The sequence below is a fragment of the Bactrocera oleae genome, unplaced genomic scaffold (genome assembly GCF_042242935.1).
Source record: "Bactrocera oleae isolate idBacOlea1 unplaced genomic scaffold, idBacOlea1 ctg00000010.1, whole genome shotgun sequence".
In the NCBI taxonomy this organism is placed as follows: Eukaryota; Metazoa; Arthropoda; class Insecta; order Diptera; family Tephritidae; genus Bactrocera; species Bactrocera oleae.
The window spans coordinates 125,001-139,663 of NW_027212753.1; the positions used below are offsets into that span (position 1 = coordinate 125,001).

At 31.9% G+C, this 14,663-nt stretch overlaps 2 non-coding genes and 1 pseudogene across 2 annotated transcripts; all 3 read left to right on the forward strand.

Annotated features, from left to right (window-relative positions):
* Nucleotides 1-6,082: 6,082 nt before the first annotated feature.
* On the forward strand, nt 6,083-8,072 carry LOC138858626 (small subunit ribosomal RNA). Its single transcript, XR_011397678.1, has one exon. It is a non-coding gene; the product is annotated as a small subunit ribosomal RNA (ribosomal RNA).
* A 625-nt stretch (nt 8,073-8,697) lies between these two features.
* Nucleotides 8,698-8,876, forward strand: LOC138858536 (5.8S ribosomal RNA). Its single transcript, XR_011397624.1, has one exon. It is a non-coding gene; the product is annotated as a 5.8S ribosomal RNA (ribosomal RNA).
* A 502-nt stretch (nt 8,877-9,378) lies between these two features.
* On the forward strand, nt 9,379-12,137 carry LOC138858569 (large subunit ribosomal RNA; annotated as a pseudogene).
* Nucleotides 12,138-14,663: the final 2,526 nt, after the last annotated feature.

Genomic DNA, 14,663 nt, shown 5'->3' on the forward strand with positions numbered 1-14,663 from the left:
TGGGATTGTTATCAAACGACTATCATTTAATATACCAAAAGTAATAAAGTAATTGAAATTAAAGCATATTATACAATATGGTATATTAATGAGTGTTTGAGAGAATCATAACATGAAAATAAAAATTTGAACGCATAAAACTTTGTTTTCACTATTTATTGAAAATAAGGTAAGTGTTGGGATTGTTATCAAACGACTATCATTTAATATACCAAAAGTAATAAAGTAATTGAAATTAAAGCATATTATACAATATGGTATATTAATGAGTGTTTGAGAGAATCATAACATGAAAATAAAAATTTGAACGCATAAAACTTTGTTTTCAATATTTATTGAAAATAAGGTAAGTGTTGGGATTGTTATCAAACGACTATCATTTAATATACCAAAAGTAATAAAGTAATTGAAATTAAAGCATATTATACAATATGGTATATTAATGAGTGTTTGAGAGAATCATAACATGAAAATAAAAATTTGAACGCATAAAACTTTGTTTTCAATATTTATTGAAAATAAGGTAAGTGTTGGGATTGTTATCAAACGACTATCATTTAATATACCAAAAGTAATAAAGTAATTGAAATTAAAGCATATTATACAATATGGTATATTAATGAGTGTTTGAGAGAATCATAACATGAAAATAAAAATTTGAACGTATAAAACTTTGTTTTCAATATTTATTGAAAATAAGGTAAGTGTTGGGATTGTTATCAAACGACTATCATTTAATATACCAAAAGTAATAAAGTAATTGAAATAAAAGCATATTATACAATATGGTATATTAATGAGTGTTTGAGAGAATCATAACATGAAAATAAAAATTTGAACGCATAAAACTTTGTTTTCAATATTTATTGAAAATAAGGTAAATGTTGGGATTGTTATCAAACGACTATCATTTAATATACCAAAGTAATAAAGTAATTGAATTAAAATCATATTATACAATATGGTATAATAGTATATCAAGTGTTTTAATAACATGAAAATAAAAATGTTAACCAAAATACTTTGCTTGCAATATTAAATGAAGAAGTAGTGAATTTTCATATAAGTATTAAATGTATAAAGTCTATGAAGTAATAAATTTTCATATAAGTAGTAAATATATAAAGTCTATGAAGTAATAAATTTTCATATAAGTATTAATTGCATAAAGTCTATGAAGTAATAAATTTTCATATAAGTACTAAATGTATAAAGTCTATGAAGTAATAAATTTTCATATAAGTAGTAAATATATAAAGTCTATGAAGTAATAAATTTTCATATAAGTATTAATTGTATAAAGTCTATGAAGTAATAAATTTTCATATAAGTATTAATTGTATAAAGTCTATGAAGTAATAAATTTTCATATAAGTATTAATTGTATAAAGTCTATGAAGTAATAAATTTTCATATAAGTACTAAATGTATAAAGTCTATGAAGTAATAAATTTTCATATAAGTAGTAAATATATAAAGTCTATGAAGTAATAAATTTTCATATAAGTATTAATTGCATAAAGTCTATGAAGTAGTGAATTTTCATATAAGTATTAAATGTATAAAGTCTATGAAGTAATAAATTTTCATATAAGTAGTAAATATATAAAGTCTATGAAGTAATAAATTTTCATATAAGTATTAATTGTATAAAGTCTATGAAGTAATAAATTTTCATATAAGTATTAACTGTATAAAGTCTATGAAGTAATAAATTTTCATATAAGTATTAATTGTATAAAGTCTATGAAGTAATAAATTTTCATATAAGTACTAAATGTATAAAGTCTATGAAGTAATAAATTTTCATATAAGTAGTAAATATATAAAGTCTATGAAGTAATAAATTTTCATATAAGTATTAATTGCATAAAGTCTATGAAGTAATAAATTTTCATATAAGTACTAAATGTATAAAGTCTATGAAGTAATAAATTTTCATATAAGTAGTAAATATATAAAGTCTATGAAGTAATAAATTTTCATATAAGTATTAATTGTATAAAGTCTATGAAGTAATAAATTTTCATATAAGTATTAATTGTATAAAGTCTATGAAGTAATAAATTTTCATATAAGTATTAAATGTATAAAGTCTATGAAGTAAAATATAAAGTCTATGAAGTAATAAATTTTTATATAAGTATAAAAAATATAAAGTCTATGAAGTAATGAATTTTCATATAAGTATTAATTGTATAAAGTCTATGAAGTAATAAATTTTCATATGAGTATTAAATGTATAAAGTCTATGAAGTAAAATATAAAGTCTATGAAGTAATAAATTTTCATATAAGTAGTAAATATATAAAGTCTATGAAGTAATAAATTTTCATATAAGTATTAATTGTATAAAGTCTATGAAGTAATAAATTTTCATATAAGTATTAATTGTATAAAGTCTATGAAGTAATAAATTTTCATATAAGTATTAATTGTATAAAGTCTATGAAGTAATAAATTTTCATATAAGTATTAATTGTATAAAGTCTATGAAGTAATAAATTTTCATATAAGTACTAAATGTATAAAGTCTATGAAGTAATAAATTTTCATATAAGTAGTAAATATATAAAGTCTATGAAGTAATAAATTTTCATATAAGTATTAATTGCATAAAGTCTATGAAGTAATAAATTTTCATATAAGTACTAAATGTATAAAGTCTATGAAGTAATAAATTTTCATATAAGTAGTAAATATATAAAGTCTATGAAGTAATAAATTTTCATATAAGTATTAATTGTATAAAGTCTATGAAGTAATAAATTTTCATATAAGTATTAATTGTATAAAGTCTATGAAGTAATAAATTTTCATATAAGTATTAATTGTATAAAGTCTATGAAGTAATAAATTTTCATATAAATATTAATTGTATAAAGTCTATGAAGTAATAAATTTTCATATAAGTACTAAATGTATAAAATCTATGAAGTAATAAATTTTCATATAAGTAGTAAATATATAAAGTCTATGAAGTAATAAATTTTCATATAAGTATTAAATGTATAAAGTCTATGAAGTAAAATATAAAGTCTATGAAGTAATAAATTTTTATATAAGTATAAAAAATATAAAGTCTATGAAGTAATGAATTTTCATATAAGTATTAATTGTATAAAGTCTATGAAGTAATAAATTTTCATATAAGTATTAAATGTATAAAGTCTATGAAGTAATAAATTTTCATATAAGTATTAATTGTATAAAGTCTATGAAGTAATAAATTTTCATATAAGTATTAATTGTATAAAGTCTATGAAGTAATAAATTTTCATATAAGTATTAATTGTATAAAGTCTATGAAGTAATAAATTTTCATATAAGTACTAAATGTATAAAGTCTATGAAGTAATAAATTTTCATATAAGTAGTAAATATATAAAGTCTATGAAGTAATAAATTTTCATATAAGTATTAATTGTATAAAGTCTATGAAGTAATAAATTTTCATATAAGTATTAATTGTATAAAGTCTATGAAGTAATAAATTTTCATATAAGTATTAATTGTATAAAGTCTATGAAGTAATAAATTTTCATATAAGTACTAAATGTATAAAGTCTATGAAGTAATAAATTTTCATATAAGTAGTAAATATATAAAGTCTATGAAGTAATAAATTTTCATATAAGTATTAAATGTATAAAGTCTATGAAGTAAAATATAAAGTCTATGAAGTAATAAATTTTTATATAAGTATAAAAAATATAAAGTCTATGAAGTAATGAATTTTCATATAAGTATTAAATGTATAAAGTCTATGAAGTAATAAATTTTCATATAAGTATTAATTGTATAAAGTCTATGAAGTAATAAATTTTCATATAAGTATTAATTGTATAAAGTCTATGAAGTAATAAATTTTCATATAAGTATTAATTGTATAAAGTCTATGAAGTAATAAATTTTCATATAAGTAGTAAATATATAAAATCTATGAAGTAATAAATTTTCATATAAGTATTAAATGTATAAAGTCTATGAAGTAAAATATAAAGTCTATGAAGTAATAAATTTTTATATAAGTATAAAAAATATAAAGTCTATGAAGTAATGAATTTTCATATAAGTATTAAATGTATAAAGTCTATGAAGTAATAAATTTTCATATAAGTATTAATTGTATAAAGTCTATGAAGTAATAAATTTTCATATAAGTATTAATTGTATAAAGTCTATGAAGTAATAAATTTTCATATAAGTATTAATTGTATAAAGTCTATGAAGTAATAAATTTTCATATAAGTATTAATTGTATAAAGTCTATGAAGTAATAAATTTTCATATAAGTAGTAAATATATAAAGTCTATGAAGTAATAAATTTTCATATGAGTATTAAATGTATAAAGTCTATGAAGTAAAATATAAAGTCTATGAAGTAATAAATTTTTATATAAGTATAAAAAATATAAAGTCTATGAAGTAATGAATTTTCATATAAGTATTAAATGTATAAAGTCTATGAAGTAATAAATTTTCATATAAGTATTAAATGTATAAAGTCTATGAAGTAATAAATTTTCATATAAGTATTAAATATGAAGTCATACAAGTTAAAAATTTAAAAAAAAAATCGATTGTAAAAATACTTTTGATGTTATTAGTTGTATTATGACCATGACGATATTTGAAAATGATATAAATTACCCACGTATATATGAGTTTTTAAATTTTAAATAGGTTAAAAGAATTTTTCCATATATTTTCGGGTTGGTAACGTCAACATGGGAGAGAACATTTATAACAAATTTGCACAAATCTGCTCAAATTGACATATACTGAAATAGTACTTATATGAAAATTTATTACTTCATAGACTTTATACATTTAGTACTTATATGAAAATTTTTTACTGCTAGGAAATGTATTATACTTTTATATATTTGAATTCCTTATGTTAGTTTATTAGTAAGAAATTGTTTTTAAATACTTATAAGTATGAATATTACTATACTTATATGATTTATGTATTTAGTACTTGTATGAAAATTTTCATACTTGTATGACTTTATTTACTTAGTATTTATATGGAAATATTTTTTACTTTATATGTATTTTTAAGTAAATATGAAAATGAAAGTTGATTTTGTGTGCCTTTTTATTCCTGGTTTTTATACAGTTAGTTTAAATAGAAATAGATTTTGTTTTATACAAAACTCTATATTCTGTACTAACATATTGTATATAATGAGCGTTTTTTATTCCTGGTTTTTATACAGTTAGTTTAAATAGAAATAGATTTTGTTTTATACAAAACTCTATATTCTGTACTAACATATTGTATATAATGAGCGTTTTTTATTCCTGGTTTTTATACAGTTAGTTTAAATAGAAATAGATTTTGTTTTATACAAAACTCTATATTCTGTACTAACATATTGTATATAATGAGCGTTTTTTATTCCTGGTTTCCTACAGTTAGTTTAAATAGAAATAGATTTTGTTTTATACAAAAACATAAAAAATCTATTATTCTATACTAACATATTGTAGAAATAAATATTAAACAATATTTTAGTTTTATTTGTGAGCTATTCTAATATTTACTCATAAAATATATGTGTAAAAGGATGGTTTTTAAATAAAATAAAATATTAATGTGTTGCACCCGAAAATACTTTTTATCATATATTTATTATTGAAATAAATATAATAGAATTTGAAATTATTAATTTCAAATCAAGAAAAAAATGTATATACTCTTAAAAAAAGGTATATATATTACTATATGCATTGAAATAAAGTAAAATGTATAGAATGATATTATTTGAAAATTTTGCCAATATAAGAAGAAATATCGTTCTTACATAATAATTAAATAATAATATGTATAGAGAACGAAAATTCTTTTCACGATACCAAAACAAAAATTAAAAAAATCCATTACAAAATCACACAATAGAAATGAAATATAATGAAAAAAAATATAATAAAGAAAGAAACATAGAAAAATTGTTGTGTATATTGTAAATGTTTTTATGTTTTGTGTATTTGTGTATAATTTTCAAATAAGAAAATATCATTTTAAACTTTTATATAATATAAAAAATATTATATAAAAAAGAAATATATATTATTCTGGTTGATCCTGCCAGTAGTTATATGCTTGTCTCAAAGATTAAGCCATGCATGTCTAAGTACAAACAAATTAAAAGTGAAACCGCAAAAGGCTCATTATATCAGTTATGGTTCCATAGATCGTTAACAGTTACTTGGATAACTGTGGTAATTCTAGAGCTAATACATGCAAAATAAACACGGACCTTTTGGAACGTGTGCTTTTATTAGGCTAAAACCAAGCGATTATTCGATCGTTATATTGGTTGAACTCTAGATAACTTGCAGATCGTATGGTCTCGTACCGACGACAGATCTTTCAAATGTCTGCCCTATCAACTTTTGATGGTAGTATCTAGGACTACCATGGTTGCAACGGGTAACGGGGAATCAGGGTTCGATTCCGGAGAGGGAGCCTGAGAAACGGCTACCACATCTAAGGAAGGCAGCAGGCGCGTAAATTACCCACTCCCAGTTCGGGGAGGTAGTGACGAAAAATAACAATACAGGACTCATATCCGAGGCCCTGTAATTGGAATGAGTACACTTTAAATCCTTTAACAAGGACCTATTGGAGGGCAAGTCTGGTGCCAGCAGCCGCGGTAATTCCAGCTCCAATAGCGTATATTAAAGTTGTTGCGGTTAAAACGTTCGTAGTTGAATTTGTGCTTCATACGGGTAGTACAACTATAATTGTGGTATGTACATTACCTTATGTATGTAAGCGTATTACCGGTGGAGTTCTTATATATAATTAATACAATGTATTTTTTATATATTCCTCCTATTTAAACCTGCTTCAGTGCTCTTCATCGAGTGTTGTTGTGGGCCGGTACAATTACTTTGAACAAATTAGAGTGCTTAAAGCAGGCTCCAAATGCCTGAATATTTTGTGCATGGAATAATGAAATAAGACCTCTGTTCTACTTTCATTGGTTTTTAGATCAAGAGGTAATGATTAATAGAAGCAGTTTGGGGGCATTAGTATTACGACGCGAGAGGTGAAATTCTTGGACCGTCGTAAGACTAACTTAAGCGAAAGCATTTGCCAAAGATGTTTTCATTAATCAAGAACGAAAGTTAGAGGTTCGAAGGCGATCAGATACCGCCCTAGTTCTAACCATAAACGATGCCAGCTAGCAATTGGGTGTAGCTACTACTATGGCTCTCTCAGTCGCTTCCCGGGAAACCAAAGCTTTTGGGCTCCGGGGGAAGTATGGTTGCAAAGCTGAAACTTAAAGGAATTGACGGAAGGGCACCACCAGGAGTGGAGCCTGCGGCTTAATTTGACTCAACACGGGAAAACTTACCAGGTCCGAACATAAGCGTGTAAGACAGATTGATAGCTCTTTCTCGAATCTATGGGTGGTGGTGCATGGCCGTTCTTAGTTCGTGGAGTGATTTGTCTGGTTAATTCCGATAACGAACGAGACTCAAATATATTAAATAGATGCTTTCAGGATTATGGTGTTGAAGCTTATATAGCCTTCATTCATGCGTTCATCTTGAATGTACAAGTGTTTGAATGTGTTTATATAAGTGGAGTCGTACCTGTTGGTTTGTCCCATTATAAGGACACTAGCTTCTTAAATGGACAAATTGCGTCTAGCAGTAACGAGATTGAGCAATAACAGGTCTGTGATGCCCTTAGATGTCCTGGGCTGCACGCGCGCTACAATGAAAGTATCAACGTGTATTTCCTAGACCGAGAGGTCCGGGTAAACCGCTGAACCACTTTCATGCTTGGGATTGTGAACTGAAACTGTTCACATGAACTTGGAATTCCCAGTAAGTGTGAGTCATTAACTCGCATTGATTACGTCCCTGCCCTTTGTACACACCGCCCGTCGCTACTACCGATTGAATTATTTAGTGAGGTCTCCGGACGTGATCACTGTGACGCCTTGTGTTTCACGGTTGTTTCGCAAAAGTTGACCGAACTTGATTATTTAGAGGAAGTAAAAGTCGTAACAAGGTTTCCGTAGGTGAACCTGCGGAAGGATCATTATTGTGTTCCTATCCGAAAAGAAAAAAAAATAATTATATAAAAACAAAATAAAAAAAAAGAATAAAAAAGAAAAAAAAGTTTTCTTTTTGTTCTTTTCATTCAAAATGTTTTGAATTATACAATGTTTTGAATGTTTTTCTGTTTTTTTTTTTTTTTTTAACTCCTTGTAATGCATTATGACAATATATATTATATTGTGAACTTCGCATACATTGTATTTGAACGCAATAAAAAAACCTTTAAACATATAGCTGTACTTATTATTTATATAGAAAATAATATTTAATTGTGATATTTATATAAAATATTATAAATGATAAGTTAACTTGTTCACATTAACGTGTGTAATACCTTTTTTTTATGGTATTTTCTATTTGTGATTAAAAACATGTTGAAAAATTTAAAAAAAGAAAACGCACAAATAGAGAAGAAAATAATATATAAAAGGTATTACTGTTTTTGTTGACCTAAGACATGCGCAGCTGCAAATGTTTGGGTTTAAAATTACAATTTATTGAAAGATGTTTTAAACTTATGTATTAAAAATTTATTATTGATTAATTATTAATACTTTCAATAAATTAAAATTCTTTGACTTTGAATTAAAAAAATACAAAAAAATTATCACTCTAAGCGGTGGATCACTCGGCTCATGGGTCGATGAAGAACGCAGCAAACTGTGCGTCATCGTGTGAACTGCAGGACACATGAACATCGACATTTTGAACGCATATTGCGGTCCATGCTGTTATGTACTTTAATTAATTTTAAAGTGCTGCTTGGACTACATATGGTTGAGGGTTGTAAGACTATGCTAAATTAGTTGCTTATTCTTTTAGTCAATTAATAGAATTTAAGCATATGGCATATTATTGGATTGTATTTTTCAATCCATAATATTAATAGCATAAAAAGAAATATAGAAAATATATTCTTGAATACCTCATATTTGAACGAAAATTTATGATAAATGAGAATCTTAGTATTCCCATAAAAGAAAAAATTTTCAACATTATTTAAATTATATTAAATAATACATAAGAGGAATGTCTAGCATAAAATAAATTTTTATTCTAGAATTAATTCACTCTATTGTATTGAGAAAAATTTATAATAAAAAAAAATATATGATATGTGGAGGAATAATGTTGTTAATTTTATTAATTATTATATTATGAATTTTAAAAAGGGATGAAAAGATTGAATAATATTGAGTAATCAAGATATAAAAATATATTTCTTTAAAATAGCAAATAGCAAAAAAATTAAATAAAAATAAACAAATCAATCTAAAATATATTTTATACAACCTCAACTCATATGGGACTACCCCCTGAATTTAAGCATATTAATGAGGGGAGGAAAAGAAACTAACAAGGATTTTCTTAGTAGCGGCGAGCGAAAAGAAAATAGTTCAGCACTAAGTCACTTTGTCTATATGGCAAATGTGAGATGCAGTGTATGGAATATCTTAATATCTAGTATGAGAAATTAACGATTTAAGTCCTTCTTAAATGAGGCCATTTACCCATAGAGGGTGCCAGGCCCGTATAACGTTAATGATTACTAGAAAGATATTTCCAAAGAGTCGTGTTGCTTGATAGTGCAGCACTAAGTGGGTGGTAAACTCCATCTAAAACTAAATATAACCATGAGACCGATAGTAAACAAGTACCGTGAGGGAAAGTTGAAAAGAACTCTGAATAGAGAGTTAAATAGTACGTGAAACTGCTTAGAGGTTAAGCCCGATGAACCTGAATATCCATTATGAAAAATTCATCATTATAACTGTAGTATTTAATTTTAAATATTATAGTAATAGTGTGCATTTTTTTCATATAAGGACATTGTAATCTATTAACATAATAAAATATTTATCAAAAGATCATTGGTTTTTAAGTTTATTCAAATTAATTTGCTTTTAGCTTATTAACATAGAATAATTACTGATGATTTGATAAAGTGTTGATAGATTTTATTATATATAATGCTAAAATTCTTTTGAATTTTACAATAATATTATTATCATTGATTTTAATATTAATTGTATGCATTTATATGATTAACAATGCGAAAGATTCAGGATACCTTCGGGACCCGTCTTGAAACACGGACCAAGGAGTCTAACATATGTGCAAGTCATTGGGTTATATTAAACCTAATGGCGAAATTAACTTAACTGTATTAATAATGGGATTAATTTTTAATGTATTACATTATTAATTCAATCCCGGGGCGTTCCATATAGTTATGTATAATGATAATTTATTATTATTTATACCTCTAACTGGAGCGTACCTTGAGCATATATGCTGTGACCCGAAAGATGGTGAACTATACTTGATCAGGTTGAAGTCAGGGGAAACCCTGATGGAAGACCGAAACAGTTCTGACGTGCAAATCGATTGTCAGAATTGAGTATAGGGGCGAAAGACCAATCGAACCATCTAGTAGCTGGTTCCCTCCGAAGTTTCCCTCAGGATAGCTGGTGCATTTAAAAATTATGTAAAATAATCTTATCTGGTAAAGCGAATGATTAGAGGCCTTAGGGTCGAAACGACCTTAACCTATTCTCAAACTTTAAATGGGTAAGAACCTCACCTTTCTTGATATGAAGGTTGAGGTTATGATATAATGTGCCCAGTGGGCCACTTTTGGTAAGCAGAACTGGCGCTGTGGGATGAACCAAACGTAATGTTACGGTGCCTAAATTAACAACTCATGCAGATACCATGAAAGGCGTTGGTTGCTTAAAACAGCAGGACGGTGGACATGGAAGTCGTAATCCGCTAAGGAGTGTGTAACAACTCACCTGCCGAAGCAACTAGCCCTTAAAATGGATGGCGCTTAAGTTGTATACCTATACATTACCGCTAAAGTACATGATTTATAATACAATTTCGGTTGGATTATAAATTTTGAAACTTTAGTGAGTAGGAGGGTACAATGGTGTGCTTAGAAGTGTTTGGCGTAAGCCTGCATGGAGCCGCTATTGGTACAGATCTTGGTGGTAGTAGCAAATAATCGAATGAGACCTTGGAGGACTGAAGTGGAGAAGGGTTTCGTGTGAACAGTGGTTGATCACGAGTTAGTCGGTCCTAAGTTCAAGGCGAAAGCCGAAAATTTTCAAGTTTTAATGAAATGAAATGAATGAATTTTTATTCCATAGTAATTAAACACTTGAATAATTTTGAACGAAAGGGAATACGGTTCCAATTCCGTAACCTGTTGAGTATCCGTTTGTTATTAAAAATGGGCCTTTGTGCTCATCCTGGCAACAGGAACGACCATAAAGAAGCCGTCGAGAGGTATCGGAAGAGTTTTCTTTTCTGTTTTATAGTCGTACTACCATGGAAGTCTTTCGAAGAGAGATATGGTAGATGGACTAGAAGAGCATGACATTTACTGTTGTGTCGATATTTTCTCCTCGGACCTTGAAAATTTATGGTGGGGTTACGCAAACTTCTCAACAGGCCGTACCAATATCCGCAGCTGGTCTCCAAGGTGAAGAGTCTCTAGTCGATAGAATAATGTAGGTAAGGGAAGTCGGCAAATTAGATCCGTAACTTCGGGATAAGGATTGGCTCTGAAGATTGAGATAGTCGGGCTTGATTGGGAAGCAATACCATGGTTTATGTACTCGTTCTGGGTAAATAGAGAATTTCGATTCTTGTTCCCCGGATAGTAGTTACGTAGCCAATTGTGGAACTTTCTTGCTAAAATTTCTAAAGGATTTATTATTGTATAGATACTTTTTAAATTATAACGATTATCAATTAACAATCAATTCAGAACTGGCACGGACTTGGGGAATCCGACTGTCTAATTAAAACAAAGCATTGTGATGGCCCTAACGGGTGTTGACACAATGTGATTTCTGCCCAGTGCTCTGAATGTCAAAGTGAAGAAATTCAAGTAAGCGCGGGTAAACGGCGGGAGTAACTATGACTCTCTTAAGGTAGCCAAATGCCTCGTCATCTAATTAGTGACGCGCATGAATGGATTAACGAGATTCCCTCTGTCCCTATCTACTAACCGTTACGGGGACTTGTTCCGTCCGGCGGTCATTTGAGTGACCTTGTCCAGACCATTTGGTTGGAGTTGTGGGCTGTACCCTTGCGAGAACGCCTTAATCGTCCGCTTGGGTCGTCGCTGCTACAGAGCGGGTCTGCGCTTGCGACACTTTTTTCAGCGCGTTCAGTCGCACGTACGTGGCGAGCGGCTGTTTCGGGGTCTTGTCTGAACGAGTCCCATCTGCGTCAGTGGTACGCTTGGCGGATCAGCCTACCGAAAGGCGAAGTCCGAAGGTAGAGATGCCTCCACCACGGAGGAGGAGGGTTAAGTCCCTCGCTGGGAGCGAAGAGTCGGGGCCATCAACCATTACGGTCGACACTTCGGGAGACGAGATGGTGGGGCCATCGGTAAGGTCCCCGCCACGGCGGAAGGCGCGTGTGGGGTCGCCGGAAGAAACGGGGGGTGATGAGGGTGGGAGCGGTAGTGGTAGCGGTTGCGGTAACGGTGACACCGCTGAAAAAGCGGCTGTTCACCCCGCAAAGTCGGGCGAGGGCGAAGTGGGTGTTGCGTGCGTTGATACGGGCGCGAAGAAAAAGGGCGCTAGCAAAATGAGCGTGAGCAAGAGCGGCGCGAGCAACCGTGGAGCTCTTAAGGGGGGTGTTGTTGTCGGGGGTGGTGCGGTTAGCCATGTCGCGGCTATTAAGAAAATTTCGGCGGAGCTTAGCGAAGTAGTTTTTGGGGCCGAAAATTTCGCTATAGGGACCGTGAAGGGGCTGATGGAGCTTGCCTCGAAGTACGAGGCACTTCTGATGACGGTTGTAGCCGAGAATGCCCATCTTCGCGGTCAAGTTGACGCCCTTAGAGGAAGCTGTGGGGGACACTCCTCGCCGCCGAGCAGGTCAATGCCGGCTCCATCGGCACCGATGCCTCCGCCCCCAGCACCTGTACTGGAGGCGATTGCACCGGTGGCGCAGAAGCCTGTTGAGACCTGGTCCGTTGTGGTTAGGAGTAAGGGGCCTGCAGCTTCCTCTGAGGAAGTGATTAAAAAAGTAGTTAAGGAGGTGGGTCCTTCCCTGGGGGTAAGGATCCACGAGGTTAGGCCAATTAAGGGTGGTGGGGCGGTTATCCGCACTCCCTCTGTTTTAGAGAGGGAGAAAGTTGCGACAAACGCGAAATTCGGGGAGGTGGGGTTGGACGTGACTGTCAACCGGAAGTTGGGTCCTCGGGTTGTAGTCCAGGGGGTTCATACGGAGATCTCCCATGATGAGTTCATGGAAGAGTTACTCCGGCTGAACCTTCAGGATTTCAGCCCGGCGTCCCAGAGGTCTGACGTAAGGATGGTCAGTCGCCCCTGGAAGGTGGCCCCTGATGGTAGCACCAATGTCGTCCTTGAGGGTACGGACAAAATGATGTCCGCCCTCCTGGAGGCAGGTAGGTGCTACATCAAGTGGTTCTCCTTCCGGGTGCGACCGGATAGCCCCGTTGCTGGCTGCTTCCGGTGTATGAGTTTCGACCATAGAGTGGCTGTGTGTAGGGCCAAATCAGATGTCTGCCGGAGGTGCGGTCAGGAAGGCCACAGAGCTGCCAGTTGCGTCAATGCACTCCATTGCCGCAACTGCGCATTCAAGGGTAGACCAGCTGGGCATCTTATGATGTCCGCTGTCTGCCCGATATACTGTGGCATTGTTGAGCGCGCCCTCGCCAGACACTGATGGGGGGAATTATACAGTTAAACTGCCAGGGGGCGTATGCCGTAATGTGTGAATTGGGGGGGTGTATGGCTGAGGGGAGGTGCGGCATTGCCTTACTCCAGGAGCCCTACGCCACCAATGGTGTGGTTCGGGGTCTTCCTGGTAGTTTCAGGGTCTTCACGGACCTTGGGGCTAATGCTGCAATTGTTGTGAGTGATCCCAACTACGATTGTGTAGTTGTGGATTCCTCACAACTGGGTGTATGTGTCGCGATAGAGGGGGAGTTCGGTAGGCTGATTGTAGCTAGTTTGTACTGCAAATTTAGCGAGCCCCTAGAGCCCTACCTGGGCTACATGGATAAGCTACTACTACTTGCGAGTAGTAGCCCATTTATCCTAGGGCTGGATGCGAATGCCTCGTCTTCGATGTGGTTTAGTAAGGTATCCCGGCATTCGTCTGGATATCAAAGCCACAGTCGAGGCGAGGCATTAAGTGAATGGGTGGTGGCTAAAAACCTCCACATTGTGAATGAGCCGAGTGAATGGTACACGTTTGATGGGCCTGGGGGCGTGAGTGACATTGACGTGACGCTTATGAATCAGGCAGCAGATAGGGCGTTCGTAGCTAGATGGGAGGTTAAGGGAGGGTGGGGATTGAGTGATCATAATTTGATCCAAATTATGGTTACTCCCAAATCCCCTCCCTCGCTGTATGAGAGTCCATTGCGGCGATGGCGTACCTCTGGTATCGACTGGAACCAATATGGACGATCTGTCAGGGAAGCGGTATTGGGTATACCGCTTATAGCGTTTGAGGATTTGGGGGTCGATGAGCAGGTTGCTCGTCTTTATGAGGTAGTGTGGGGGGTTAATGATAGGGTACTTAG